We start from the raw sequence: 15,260 nt of genomic DNA on the forward strand, positions 1-15,260 counted from the left end.
AAAATGAGAGGTATGTAGCTTCTTAGCTCAATGAAGATGGGAGACAAAGCAAAACAAACAAACAAAGAATTGATAGTAAGATTGGTCAATTTCTACTTGATTTTCCCCTCAAGTAATTGGTTTTTTAATCAGAAAGAAACATAATGATTAAGAACAAGAATTTTGGGTTCAGCAGGACCTGCATACAAATCCAAGCCCTGATGCTTACTAGCCACATGCTGCAAGCAAGCTACTAACCTCTCTGTGCCCCAGATGCCTGCCTCCCCTAAAACTAGCACACTTGTAAGATTTCCCATGTAAGGTTGTTTTGGGGTTTCCATGGGGCAATCCATAGAAGTGCTCAATAAACAGCAGCTATTTGCCATGTTTTCCCAGCTCAATATGGCCTCTGAAGACTATTGCCTGAGAGTGATTACCCATATTTTAGTGATCTTATCCCACATACTAGTTCAGATTCCTCCCTACATTGTGTCATCCCTGGTGATATGTCCTGTGAGCACATGTACAATGCCACCTAGATCTCTCCTGCTCAGTGAATTTTTGCCTCCTCTGCTCTCTGAAGAGTGGCTTGGAGGTGGCCAACCAGTCGCTGCTCCCTGCCACCTGCGGGGTGCCTCCAAGGGCTGAAGCATCACCGTAGGCCCCAGACAGTGCTCTGAGCCCTTGAGGCATTCTGGTAGAGGTCAGGAAAGGAACCTCTGGCCACTCTGTGGCTCCTGCTGCTCCTCTGATCCCGCAAAGGAAGTGAGGCATGAGAAGGTGCTTGTCAATGTATCAAGCTGTACAGAGCCGTATGTGCAAATTTGTCCAGCAAAATATGTTTACAGTAATGAAAAGCCCAAAGCACTTAGAATGCCCGCAACCAGAGGGGCCGTGGTACCAGGTCTGCATGACCCTGTGATTTTGGTATGTGTGTCTGTCAGGGCATGTGTGTGAGACAGAAGGAGAGACAGAGGGGATCTCTGAGTGGCTCAGCAGTTTGGCACCTGCCTTTGGCCCAGGGCGCGATCCTGGAGTCCCGGGATCGAGTCCCACGTCGGGTTCCTGGCATGGTTCTCCTTCCTCCTGTGTCTCTGCCTCTTTCTCTCTATCATAAATAAATAAATAAATAAATAAATAAATAAATAAATCTTAAAAAAAAAGAGAGACAGAGAGAAGGAGGTGGGAGAAAGGTCAAGGGTTTGAAAAGATGCTGTAAAAGGGATTGGGGCCTTTTGCCTTATTCCAAAAACTGTTTTACAAGACTCAGAATCCACATAACTAAAAATAAAGGTTCTCTGTCTCGTATCATTTCTCCCCCCTGTGTAAGCAGAGCCCTTCTAGCATCCCTGTGAAGGGGAAGAGGAGGAAAGGGCGTGATGGGGGTTTGAGGCCTCTGGCTTAACTGTACCACCACTACCACAGGAGGCAGGACAGAGGATGGAGGAGGGACAGAGGGAGGGGAGGGGCTCCAGGTTTAGGGAACTTTTGCAAGCCCTGCCTGCCCCTCACGGTCCCCTCTAAGGGTTTTGTTTTACAAAACTGGCAAAACAAACTCCAGAATTTTGCAGGGTTGCATCCTGGGTTCCACCATGCTTAGCGTGGAAACTTTCCTTAAAACAGAGAGAGGGACATTTCCTGAACACCAAAAGCAGAGACATACGCAGAGACTGACCATTTTAAGGGCGGATTGCAAAAGGAGAGCTTTGATTTGGTGTTTAGTGGTTTGTGTGTTTGGGACAGAGGGGTAGATGGAGAGAACCAGGGGTGTTATCGGAATTCATCGAGAAAACATTCTGTTGTGACTATAGCGCTGCCGTCAAAAGCAATAATGTAAAAAAAAAAAAAAAAAAAGCAATAACGTAGAGACATATGTGAGGACGTAGCCGGTGTGCTATCTCCGGGCCTGTGTCCATGCGTGTGTGCGGGTCTGTGCACAGAGACCCACCCAGAGACGCTCATCCAAGCCATAGGACCATTGCTCAATGTTGGCATTATTAACGCTTTCCTGGATCACTTAAACTTCTTTAACAATGATCGTGGATACTATAAAATTAAAAAGAAATAAAGCATTTTTTCCCACTAAGGAAATAAAATTTATTTTTTTTTAAAAAAAGTAAAATTTAGGGGCGCCTGGGTGGCTCAGTCAGTTGAGCTTGAGCTTCTGCCTTCAGCTCAGGTCATGATCCCGGGGTCCTGGGATAGAGTCCCAGAGTTGGGCTCCCTGCTCAGCGAGGAGTCTGCTTCTCCCTCTGTCTCTGCCTTTTCCACAGCTTGTGCTCTGTCAAATAAATAAATACTAGGAAAAAATCTAAAAAATAATAAAATAATAATAAAAAATAATTAAAAAGTAAAATTTATCCATATGAATCTAAGCAGCTCAATTTTTCTTACCTTAAGAAGTCTGGGGCGCCCGTGTGGCTCAGTGGTTGAGCATCTGCCTTCAGCTCAGGGCATGATCCCGGGGTCCTGGGATCGAGTCCCACATTGGGCTCCCTGCAGGGAGCCTGCTTCTCCCTCTGCCTGTGTCTCTGCCTCTCTCTGTGTGTCTCTCCATAAATAAAAAATCTTAAAAAAATAGAAGTCTGAAATATACATTTCTTTGTGACCATTACCTGGGATGCTTCATTCCCCGGTGTTTGGGTTTCAACAGGATTCTTGTGTGCCAGCCTCTGGAATGTGACCACAGTTCTTCTGACTGCTTTCTCCACGGTCCTTCCCACTGGGAAGGGAACTGACCTCCCTGGCTGTTGAGATTGTCGTGTGCCTGCTGGTCGTGGGGTTCCATTTCTCTGCTGGGCAGATGAAGTGCATTCAACGTGACACTGTTTGGTGCCCTCCGGATGGTCTTGGGAGCCTAGGTCCTTGTCAGAGGCTCTGCACGTCTAACCCACTGAACCTGCTCTCGTGTCATAACGCTGCCCTTCCGATTAGAATGATTGCAACAGCCTTTGCAATGGCCATGATCCGATGCCCACAGCCAGTGTTTTGGTCACTAACACAACCACCATCAGCACAGCTCTAACTGTCCTCTGCGAGGCATAGAGCATCAGGGGCCTCCTTGTCGGGAAAGTCAGTCTCTGCTAATTCCACCTGCGATCACCCACCTCTGGCTGCCACTAGCCCCGGTGACACTGAAATGAGTTAAGTCACAGACAGTGCACAGAGGGGTTTGTGTGGCACGGGACCAGATCCTCCGGGGCTGCTACCGTCCCTCCCACTTGGGTTAAGCTAACATCACATAATTTCAAACCTGTAGCAGCGTCAGCACTGTGGGGACGCACCCCCACCTCCTTCCCCAGCACCTGCACCCTTCTCCCCTCCAAGGCCACCTAAGCCCCAGGCTGTGCTTCCTCCCACAGCCAGATGGTGTCAGCAGCACTTCACAGACTGTGGTCTGAGAAGGCTTCTCCCCGAGGAGGCTCCTCGGCCCACGTGGCTGCTTACACAAAGAACCAGGCACAGACAGACAGACTTCTGATAGATGGCAGACAGGATGCCTTTTTTTTGCATTTGTTTCCATGGAAGTTTACTTACCACTTTATTTTGTGTAAAATCCCCCTGCTTCAGCCTCCAAATCTCTCATTAAGTAAATATAAGTATCAGAGAGGGAGACAAACCAGGAGAGACTCTTAACTCTGGGGAACAGGTTGAGGGTGGTTGGAGGGGAGGGGAGTGGGGGGATGGAGTAACTGGGCATGAAGGAGGGCATGTGGTGTGATAGGTGACAGATAAATGATTGCGCACTACATCGGAAACTAATGATGTACTACATGTTGGCTAATGGAATTTAAATAAAAATAAATAAATAAAAATTTTAAAAAGGGTAGCCTCGGTGGCTCAGTGGGTTAAGCATCTGCCTTCGGCTCAGGTCATGAGGTTTATGTTGGGGTCCCTGCTCGTGGGGAGTCTCCTTCTCTCTCTCTCTCTCTCTCTCTCTCTCTACCTCTCCCTCTGTGGGCTTGCTTGCTCTCTCTCCCTCAAATAAATTAAAATATCTTTAAAATTTTTTTAATTAAGAAAAAAAATATAAGTAGACCTCATATAAGGAGCAACTCACAAATAATAACGGCTATTTGTTGAGCACTTCCCTGGTGCAGGCACCGTCCTGGGAGAGAAAGCCCCTGCCCTCGTGGAGTTTACAGAGTAAATTGATGCCAGCCATGAAGATGAAGCTAAAGAAGGCAGGGAAGCCACAGTGCAGATCATCTTGTTCAGTGTGGCAGCTTATGAATTTGGCAGCCCCAACCTGGGTCTGGACAAACCACAGCCCCCAGACAGGCAGACCATGTCATGATGCTGGGCCTCATTGTCTGGAGGAGGCCAGCTGTCCTCAGGCTTGCATGGTTGGTTTCAGGTGTGAGGTGGAAATTGATGTGTTGGTATGTGTTTCACTTGGCCATCCGTGCATCTATCCATTTATGTGGAAATGAATTATACCTTATCTCTATGTTTTCCTTGCACTGTGACCTTCCCCAAGTCACTGAACCTCTCTAATCTTCATCTTTCAGAGAATAGTAATGCTTTCTTTATGGAACTGACGTGAAGATTCCTGAGATGATGGATGTAAAACGCAGAACAGGGCCAGTCGTGAGTGTATGGCAACTGGTAGCTATTGTCTTCACTGTGATAAGAGTTAACACAAGACCAGTAAGTACCAAATATGAGCCGATACCATGCTTGGCTCTGCACACATAGAGAAATTTGTTCAACATAATCCTTTCCCCATGGTGCTTCTAATCCGATTAAGGAGCAAATCATATACCAGATAATAATTACTCAAAGCTGACTGGAATCATATCCCAAGAGAGGAACCCCAAGTCCCCAGAGACTCCAAAGCAGGAGAAGTTGCTGTGAAGATAGGAAAGGAAAATTAGGGAGCCCTGGGTGGCACAGAGGTTTGGCACCTGCCTTTGGCCCAGGGGGCGATCCTGGAGACCCGGGATCGAATGCCACATCGGGCTCCTGGTGCATGGAGCCTGCTTCTCCCTCTGCCTGTGTCTCTGCCTCTCTCTCTCTCTCTCTCTCTCTCTCTGTGTGTGTGTGACTATCATAAATAAATAAATTAATTAAAAAAAAAAAAAAAGGAAAGGAAAACTAGCTTAGACCTTTGGATCTAAACATGGGTAGGGAATACAGGGGCAAAGGTCAGCCCTATGTACCCAAGGTGGTGCCGAGGGAAGCCAACCTTAGCAGCCAGTGTTCCATTTGCTGAATAAATCAGAACACAGCCTGCAGCCATCTAGAAGGTTCCATTCAATATACTCAAAAAGCCTCTTTTTTCCCTAACGGTTGCAGTAGCTGACAAACGGGGTCACAAAGGCACCTCCCTGAGGTCTCACAGAATTCCTGTGAAGAGAGGAACTGTGGAATTTGCTCAGAGAACTTTCCAAAGTGCCTAGAGAAAGATTAAGCCTTTATCTCCGGTGCTGGAACTTCTTACATTCTACCACCCCTGTAGATGCATTTAGCAAGACCCTATAACACGGGTAACATGGTTTCCTTATGGCTAATTATAGCCCGGAGCCATACAAGTCAACCACTACTACAGACATTTGCCACCTGGAAAGGTCAGTGAAGGCTTCAAGAAGCGGGTGGCACTGATCTGGGCCTCGGTGAGATTTGGGGAAGATGGCCCGGAAAGGAAGAAGAGCAAATAAGACAGCAGCAGAGGTGGGAATACACAGACCATGTCTAGATGTGATAAATGTGCCTATTTTGCTGGAGCAGAGGACACCTGTGGCCCTGACAAGAACTCCAGTTCCAGGAGCTTCAAAGACTGCTTCTGCTGTAAGGGTTCCGGGCTCAGGGTTGGAATGCATTACCTCATCATATCTCCCGCACACTAGATACTATCACCTCTGTTCTTTAAGAGAGGTTTCTTAAAGGCTGTTAAAACTGGAATTCAACCCAGACCCCAATCCCTAGTTAGAGCTGTTATGCAGTGCTGGCTTCCAGTGAGATATGACTGGACAAGTACAGTAGGGTCCGGTCAGAGATGGCCTTGAATACCTAGCAGCGTGTGACCTTCAGTGGTGCTAAAGCTCTGCAGTGAGAACATTTTGGAGGCTGTAAAGATGCAGCAGAGGCTCTGTGAGCCTGAGCAGAAAGGTCTGCATACAGACTCAAGCCAACAAACAACCCAATGTACAGGCCGGAAACTCTCTGACTTGGTATAGTCTGCTGGGAGTGGGACTCCAGGTCCAGGGCACAGGGAAAGGCTTCCCAGGTACTGGGTATGCTCACACTGCCATTCTTTGGCAATATTCTGGGTTTCTCTCCTCTTCAGGACTCAAATGGGGCACGTGACTTGTTTCCACAGTTATCTACACTTGTACCCAGTAAAAATGAACCACCCAGGAGGCTGATGGTCGTATGAGAAAAAAAAAAACCAAACTGCTAGTGGTGAGAATCAAGTGCCTTGTAGGCCCTCTCCCCACTGCCCTGGGAGCACCACAGGACCTTGGGTCCCTCCTTTCCCTGATAGATGAGGAGGAAAACTCAACGGACCTGCTGGAAAGTCAGGCTGCTGGAGCACAGGAAGTGGCCAGCTGTGGGCAGATCTCTGTATCATCTGCAAAATAGTAGAACAGACCAGGTGATCCTGAAGAGCCTTCAGACTTTGTTTTGCTGTTGTTGCTGTTCCACTTTTTTTATCATGGTAAAAAAAAAAAATTGCAAGACATAAAATTTCTCATCTTAGCCATTTTTAAGCCTGCACTTCAATATGCTGTATACTCACATCATTCATTGCACCACTGATCTTCAGAACGTTTTCATTTTGTAAAACCGAAACTTCATACCCATTAACCAACTCTCCACATCCACCCCTCCCCTGCCCCTCTGGTAACCACCACTTTACTTTCTGTTTCTAGAAGTTTGACTGCTTTGCATACCTTATATAAGTGGAATAATACAATATTTGTCACTCTGTGACTGGTTTATTTCACTTTGTACAATGTCGTTGAGATTCATCCATGTTGTAGCCTGTGACAGGATTTTCTCCCATTTTAAGACTGAATAATATTCCTATATATTTTTTGTTTTGTTTACCCAGTCACCTATCGGTGAACATTTGGGTTGCTTCCAACTCCAGGCTATTGTGAATGATGCTGCTATACAAGTGGGTGTGCAAATATCTTTTTGAGACTCTGCTTGGCTCCCAGGCTTAAGACGCAACAAGTCTGGTTGTATGTTTTATTACTGCTTTATTTTAAAAAACAAACAAGAAAAAATACCCTCCAAAACACAGAATATCTTTAAGAGTGAACAAATTGAAATGAATACTTCAGATGCTGCAGGGCAAGTTTATTTTAGGACATTTGGACACTCAAAAGTAATATTTTGATGTTCAACAAATTCCTAAAGCTGTGCCACAGGGAGGAGAGGACAGTCCTAAGTCTGGGCCACTCCAGGAGAGAGTCCTGGCATTCTGTAGCGTAATTATCAACTTCGGTCACAACATTATCCAGAAAACCCTTTCAACGGATAATGGGTATCTATTAATATAAATCATTTGCTGGATGAGTCATGCATGGACTTGTTGTGAAAATATGGAAGGTTTTATGCCAGTTGTGCAGAAAAACATCCTTCAAATTCAGTCATGTATACTGTACCCCCAGGGGAAAAACACTTCGAATCCATATATTTTCCTTTGAAATAAAGGTTTGCTTCTCTCTCCTAAATGGCACGGTTGAAAGGTCTGGCCAAGGATCAGGCTTGCAGCAATGTTCCTAAATATTGGAACCTGCCCCTCCAGCACAATGACTCAGTGGGGTGGTGGGTGTTTGTTAGATGATTAATTTTTTAGCAAAGGTGTGCCTGCTGGTTGTGGTACAGAAGTAACTTCAGTCACTAATCCCCAAATCCTCTTTAGAGAAAACTGTAACGAAACCTGGCTGATGCATTGAAACTTCCTTGGCTGGGTTCATTTCCATAATCAGAATTCCTGTCTCAGGGGTGATATGTACGGGGAGAACCAAGCCATTCTTCTTAATAACCACCCCAAGCCCCAGTCTGGGAGGGTGGATATGAAGAGCATACGCTGGTCCAGTGGGGGAGGCAGAGGGAGGGGCTGTGGTAGCAGAAGAGGTAACTAACCATGGGAGCTCAGAAGAGGGCAGCTACCTCAGGCAGACTGCGTGGGGCAGCATTGCATGGATGATATTTGACCTGGGCAGTGAAGAATGAAGAGGAGGGTTAAGCAGGAAAGCAGCAGGAAGGGCCATCTGGGCTGGGGGAACAGCATGTGTGCAGAGATGTCCTACTGTTTCAAAACATATAAGAATGGCAGTATGGCTGAGTAACAGATGGCATGTGAGGTTAAGACACATGAGGCCCTCTTGATGAAGGGTGGGTGCTCCAGAACAGGGCCACGTTACCCACAGGGACTCCTGCCAGGAGCCCGGTGCAGAGCCAGTCAGGTTCCTGGTCTCCCTGGGTGTCCACCTTGTCTGACCAGAGAGAAGCCACAGCTTGCCCTGTGGGCCTGAGCGCCTAGGGCCAAGGATGGAGAAAGGTATTGCTTCGCGGTGGCATAGGTACCACTTGATGGCAACCTGCATGGAGGAGACCCTGGTTCGAGGCACATACAATGTCAGCGGGTTGAGACAGACCTACATAGCTAGGGGTTGACACAGAGAGACAGAACCAGAACTGGGATAGAGATAGGGTTAGAGACCCATCTGATGGCGGTGATTCCTTCTTGTTCACCCAGGACAGGGAATCTGAAGAGGTAGGATCCTGTGAACATAGAGAGAAGAGCAAGAGTTTTTGTTTCCAGCCAACTGCAAGAAGGACCTTCACCTATTGGCGTATCTCTTTAGGGAAAAAAAGAAAAACAAGCCAATATGCGAAGGGAGGAAAGGTTGGAGAAACCAGGTGCATTGGAATGTTGGAATTTCTAAGACCAACAGTGTGATGGGATTAGAGACACCCAACATGATGGAGGGTCTGAGTCCTCTCAGTCTCTGGATTCCTGCAGGATCTTTGTAGAGACTGGACCATATGCATCAAACCCCGGAGAGTGGCTTCAGGGTCTCAGGGCAGGTGTGCTAACAGCGGAGGGAATCACAGTAGGCCATCGACAATACCAAACATTAGTGACGATGTGGAGCACTGGAACTCTTATATGTTGCTGGTAGGAATGCAAATCATACAGACACTTGGGAGCACAGATTGAGTGCCTCATAAAGTTGAGCATACACTTACCATATAACCACTCCTAGGTATTGATCCAAGAGAAATGACAGCATATGTCCAGACCAAGGCTGCATACAAATGTTCACAGGAGCTTTAGTCACAACTGCCAAAAAACTATGAACAACCCAAATATATCCATCAACTGGTGAATAGATAAATACATTTTGGCATATATATACAATGGGATGCTTCTTAGTGACAAAAAGGAATGACATCCTGGGGCTCCTGGGTGGCTTAGTTGGTTAACCATCTGCCTTCGGCTCAGGTCATGATCCCGGGGTCCTGGGATAGAGTCCCAGAGTTGGGATCCCTGCTAAGCAGGGAGTCTGCTTCTCGCTTTCGCCCGCCCTCTGCCCCTCCTCCCACTCATGCTCTCTCTCACTCTCTCCACCCCTACCAAATAAATAAATAAATAAATAAATAAATAAATAATTTTTTTTTAAAAAAAAGAGAATAACATACTGATGCACACTGCAACACGGCTGAATCTCAAAAACATTATTCTAAGTGAAAGAAGCCAGACGTAAAATACGACATACTACGTGATTCCATTTATATGAGATTTTACAAAAAGCAAAACAGTAGTGATAGAAAGCAGATCAGTGGTTTCCTGGGGCCAGGGGCCTGGGGAAGGGGATTGGCCACCAAGGGCTATGGGAGATCTATAGGGGGAAATAGAAACATTCTCTATGATGATTGCAGTGTTGCTGGTACATGACTGTATACGTTTGTCACAACTCCTCAAATTGAACACTTAAAATGGGTTTACCTCAACTATTGCTTAATAAATATTTATATTTAATAAAGATGAAGATGATGTTTAATTCAAGAAAAATAAAGGGACAAGGAAATTGAGACCTGGATTGAGAAATGGGACATAAGTCTATAAGGCAGAGTTTTGAGAAAATTATTTAGGGAATGACTTTGAATAAGTACATCTAAAAACTTAGTTGAAATGAGCGATGTTTCAGAAAACTATAATAAACTGAATCAAGTTCTTTTTTTTTTTTATGATAGTCACACACACACAGGGGGGGGTGGGGCAGAGACATAGGCAGAGGGAGAAGCAGGCTCCATGCAAGGAGCCTGATATAGGAATCGATCCCGGGTCTCCAGGATCGCGCCCTGGGCCAAAGGCAGGCGCTAAACCTCTGCGCCACCCAGGGATCTCCTGAATCAAGTTCTTAACCAGTTTTACCATGCTAGCATAACCCAGATATGCCTATCAAAGACAGTGAGTTTGAAACAAACTACCCTGACCTCTGACACCAACTGCAAGTTCAGAGCTCCTGAGGTCACACTTGGGTTTGGTAATTCACTGGAGGAACTCACTGGAAGCTCTTATGTTCCTGGTTGTAGTTTTTTATAGGTTAAAAGATACAGATGAAAATTAACCTAAGAAAGAGATTCAGAGGGCAGAGTTTAAGAAAGGACCAAACTCAGAGCTTCCAGTTGTCCTCTGTGGAGTCATGAGCAGGGTTACTTTTCCAGGAGTGATGTGTGACATCACATACAGAGTATTAGCAACCAGAGAAGCTCACCCACGCCTTGGTGTCCACAGTTTTTGTTGAGACTCAATCATGTGAGTCTGAATGGTGGCCCATGTGACCAATCTCAGTCTCCTTACCCTAAATCCCATTGTTACTATCTGGGTCTACCCATTTTTAAATTCAAGCAAAAAAAAAAAAGGGGGGGGTGAAGTAAATTCATACCATGATTGAGAAACTACAGATAAAGCAAGAGTTTTTAGACAATAGCCATATTCATTTGAGTTACAATGACTTTATCATGTAATTTGATATTTGGTAAGGCAAGTTTTGCCTCATTGTTCTTTCATGTATCTTTCATAACTACTCTCAGACATTTAGGGTCCTTAACAAATTTGAATTCTGTATTAGTTAAGTTGCATTCAGTTACAAGTGCACATTGTTTATGCTCCATGAGTTAAGTTTAATTGCTGTATAAAAATATTCTCAAACATTACATGATGATTTGGCACTGAAGTGAAAAAGTTATTGTGAATGCAGAAATGCATATAAGCAGCAGTGGAACATAAATTTGGTATTAGTAAAGGAAATCTGTCATCAGAGAAATGGCTTCATTTTTCTATTTTCTTGCAAAGCAATGATCAAGAGCTTTCTAAAACTATGAAAGAAAGCCCAACCCCCCCACCCAAATAAAATCTATCGTGTTTTGCAAAAAGATACATGCAAAAGGATTGTAATGCAATGGAAAATTTACTCAAACTCTTGAAATAAATAAAATAAATTCCAAAGCAATGAGAGGTGGTGCCATCAATTCATGTGTTTTGAAAGACTATCATTAAGATGTCAAAAATCTATTTATCAAAACTTCTTGCCAACTTTGAGCAGAAGACAATAGTGGAGCACTGTTTAAGAAATGTTCCATCACCAGTGTTCCTAACAGCCAAAGGATCCTATTGTGTGACAAATGCAAACATCAGTGACTCTGAGTCCAAAAATGATAGAGAAGAGTTAGACTTTGCCTGTGAGACTTAGGAAAACCTTAACACATTTATTTCACTTCTACATGATGCATGAGATGGAAACTAACCCAGGTTAGACCAAGCAGGGTGAGGCAGTAGCTAGCTGGCCACAGCAATTGGCCAGTCAGAGTGAGGCTCTGGGCTTGGTTCACCCCTGGGTCTAAATGCCCCCTCCCCATACTGGGTTATTGAAAGCCACCCTATGACCACAGGAGGAACCAGCCCAAACATGAAACCAAGACATGAATAACAAAGGAGAGAAGCTAAAGAACATGGAACATTGGTGTCTATTATGGATAATCTCAAGGCAGTTTGAGTTGGGTTTTCTTGTTTCTTGCAAATCAAAGTTGCCCAGCCAAAGGAAGGCTCAATAAATGTCAAAGAATAGAGCAAACGATGATGAGAGGGCACACTAGAGGCAGTCTTATTTCCCCATCCTGGCAATGGAATGATCCCACCATCCAGCCCCCAGTTAGTCATTGATCCACCTGGTAAGCCACTGGTATGTCTATTGAAGACTCCATGTCCTCATGGAAGGCTTTGCTGTGAGGCACACTGTGGAAGTAGGGCATCTTTATATACTTTTCAAAAACTAGAAAGAGTGGGAGTCAGGGATATTGGCAAGTAAAAAGATATTTGCAGCTGATATGTGCACATTGTTGTGGTTCATACATTTCTCTATCTTGCTAAGACTTTCATGTATCCACAAAATGAGAATTTAGGCCTGATGGAGTCAGGCACCCATATTTTTGCTTTATTTTCACTTTAATGCTAGCTGCTTCCCAAACTGTTCTCACAGAGCCCAGACAGACTGCAGGACCAATCAGCTTTAAAAATTGTGTTACACCGCTGGCATGGATCGCTGCTGAGTGAGCAGATGAAGCTAGCTGAATCTAGAAGTAGTTGCGATGCTGTAAGAATCACAAGTCTTTACCCACGTCTCCCTCCTGCTAGCAACGTTTTCTGCCTTCCCTATGGGGTTCGTGAAGGACAAAACACTCTCCTAGTCCCCGTCAGGAGGACAATATACCAAAGTTACAGAAGTTGTCACAAAGCTAGTCAACCTTGATGTCTACTCCCTTAAATTCAAAATCTAGGCTATTTTATGGCCTTTACAAAGCTGGAATTCCTTTTTTCTTTAAAACTTGGCAGATTGGTGTTTTTGTTTTTAATCCTTGAGCTTTGTAAATTTTCTTTCCTGTGCCTACTTGCCCATAACTTATTCTTCTGGTCTGATGACTGTTTTTTAATGAGTTCAGTCTGTGCCTTCTTGGACAAATCAGGAGTGTGTTAATTAGCTATCAGATCTAGCCTGGCTTTTGAAGTTCAGAGCTTTGGAATGTTACAGAAGTGTAAATACAATCATGGCTTTTTGCATTTCTTAATTATATCTCAGCTGAAACCTCAGGGAGATTCCCACCTCTGGATTCTGCTCCTTCTGACTCCTGAATAGTTCTGTCATTAATGGCTGGTCTCTGGGGACCCAGACCCAAAGGAAATGGCTTCCTGTTTTGTTCCAAGTGGCCCTTCTTCCTTGCAACCTTCTTACTGTTGATGATCCTATTGCAGGGTGGAGAAAATGGGCCTTTATCCCCTCCCCCTCAAGGGGTGAGGAGGAATGAGGTAGGAGTGAGAACGTGCATCTTGGGGTAAATTGTCTCATGACTCTACCTACCCTGTACCAAATTATACCAAATATTTCTGGGCTTTCTAATATATATATATTTAAATATTTTATTTATTTATTCGTGAAAGACAGAAGAGAGAGAGAGACAGAGAGAGAGGCAGAGACACAGTCAGAGGGAGAAGCAGGCTCCATGCAGGGAGCCCAATGTGGGACTCAATCCTGGGACTCCAGGATCATACCCTGAGTGGAAGGCAGGCACTAAACCGCTGAGCCAACCCTGGGATTCCCCATTTCTGGGCTTTCGAATTAAATACCTACCTACTCCTGCAAGAAGGCTGCATGATCCCCTAAAGTGATCCTTCTCACTCCCAATCTAAAAACACTCTCTTTTTCATAACACTTCCTGGTATGTCTTGGTGCTGCTGGCCCTGGGCCAGACTCTGGGGTGCCATAGATGAGCAAAAGAACTCACAGTCTGGGTAAAGGAGAGAACTCTTGAGTTGACCCTTTAGGTCTATAAGTTTACAAAGAACCTGGAGATTGAGTTGGAGGCCAAGATAAATCAGGGAAGCCTTTGAACTTTGCACACCAGTCAGTGGTGCCTTAGGTGAATGAGGGGAAGACCCTGCAGGCAGATGGGGCTTGTCCACCCTGCTTTGCTACTCCATTCAACAATGTGACTTTTGACCCCACTGTCCCAGTGATATGTTAAATGTTGTGAGTCAGTTCTTCCTGTCTTTGAAAAGGTGTTCTCCCAATTGCCTACTTTCATGAAACACTGTGGACACCTAATATATGAGGAGTACAAGAATGAGTGAATGGAGAGAGGAGTATGGGCCAAACCAGACCATGTTACTCAGACTCCCGGGGGGTCCGCTAACAACCCAGGAGCCCGTGATGCAGGCCACTGCGCACTCCAGGCCACCGTGTGCACCAGGCCATTGCGTGCTGCAGGCCACCTCGTGCTGCAGGCCACCGTGTGCACCAGGCCATTGCATGCTGCAGGCCACCGTGTGCTCCAGCCCACCGCGTGCTGCAGGCCACCTCGTGCTGCAGGCCACCCCGTGCTGCAGGCCACCGCGCCCTATCCTCTGCCCAATGGCCAGGATGGGGGTGTGTGTGTGAAAGAGAATGTGCGATGGAGTTACTGTCTAGCAATTCTGAATTCGTCCCTAAAGCTTGAAGGGACCCTCATCGGAATGCATCGGTCGGAAAGATTCCTCAAGAGTCCCTAAAAACCTGCTCAAAAAATCCCCGAGCTGAAAAGGTGTCTTGGGCCCAGGGCTCCAGGGCAGGTGCTTTCAGATCCAAGGAAGGCAGCGATGGCAGTGCCCCTACGGAAGGGGTCGGGGCCTAAGGTCACCGCTCACGGAGGACTGAACGAAGCGACGAGGGACCGCGCGAGCGGCGGCTCGAGGGTTGTCATGGGGGGAAAAGCGAGCCCCGCACCCGCCGCTGCGCCTCAGCAGCAGGACGGCGGCGGGGCCAAGGCTCCGCCCACAGGGGCGGGGCCTAGGTGGCGTGGAGGCGGGGCTCCTACCAGGCGCGGGGCTGGTCACGTGGGAGAGGCGCGGCGCCTCAGCAGCAGGACGGCGGCGGGGCCAAGGCTCCGCCCACAGGGGCGGGGCCTAGGTGGCGTGGAGGCGGGGCTCCTACCAGGCGCGGGGCTGGTCACGTGGGAGAGGCGCGGCGCCGCAGCAGCAGGACGGTGGCGGGGCCAAGGCTCCGCCCACAGGGGGCGGGGCCCGGGTGGCGTGGAGGCGGGGCTCCTACCAGGCGCGGGGCTGGTCACGTGGGAGAGGCGCGGCGCCGCAGCAGCAGGACGGCGGCGGGGCCGAGGCTCCGCCCACAGGGGCGGGGCCTAGGTGGCGTGGAGGCGCGGCTCCTACCAGGCGCGGGGCTGGTCACGTGGGAGAGGCGCTCAGGGGCGCAGGCGCGGGGGCCGGA

This window comes from Vulpes vulpes, chromosome 4 (assembly GCF_048418805.1).
Source record: "Vulpes vulpes isolate BD-2025 chromosome 4, VulVul3, whole genome shotgun sequence".
Classification (NCBI taxonomy): Eukaryota; Metazoa; Chordata; class Mammalia; order Carnivora; family Canidae; genus Vulpes; species Vulpes vulpes.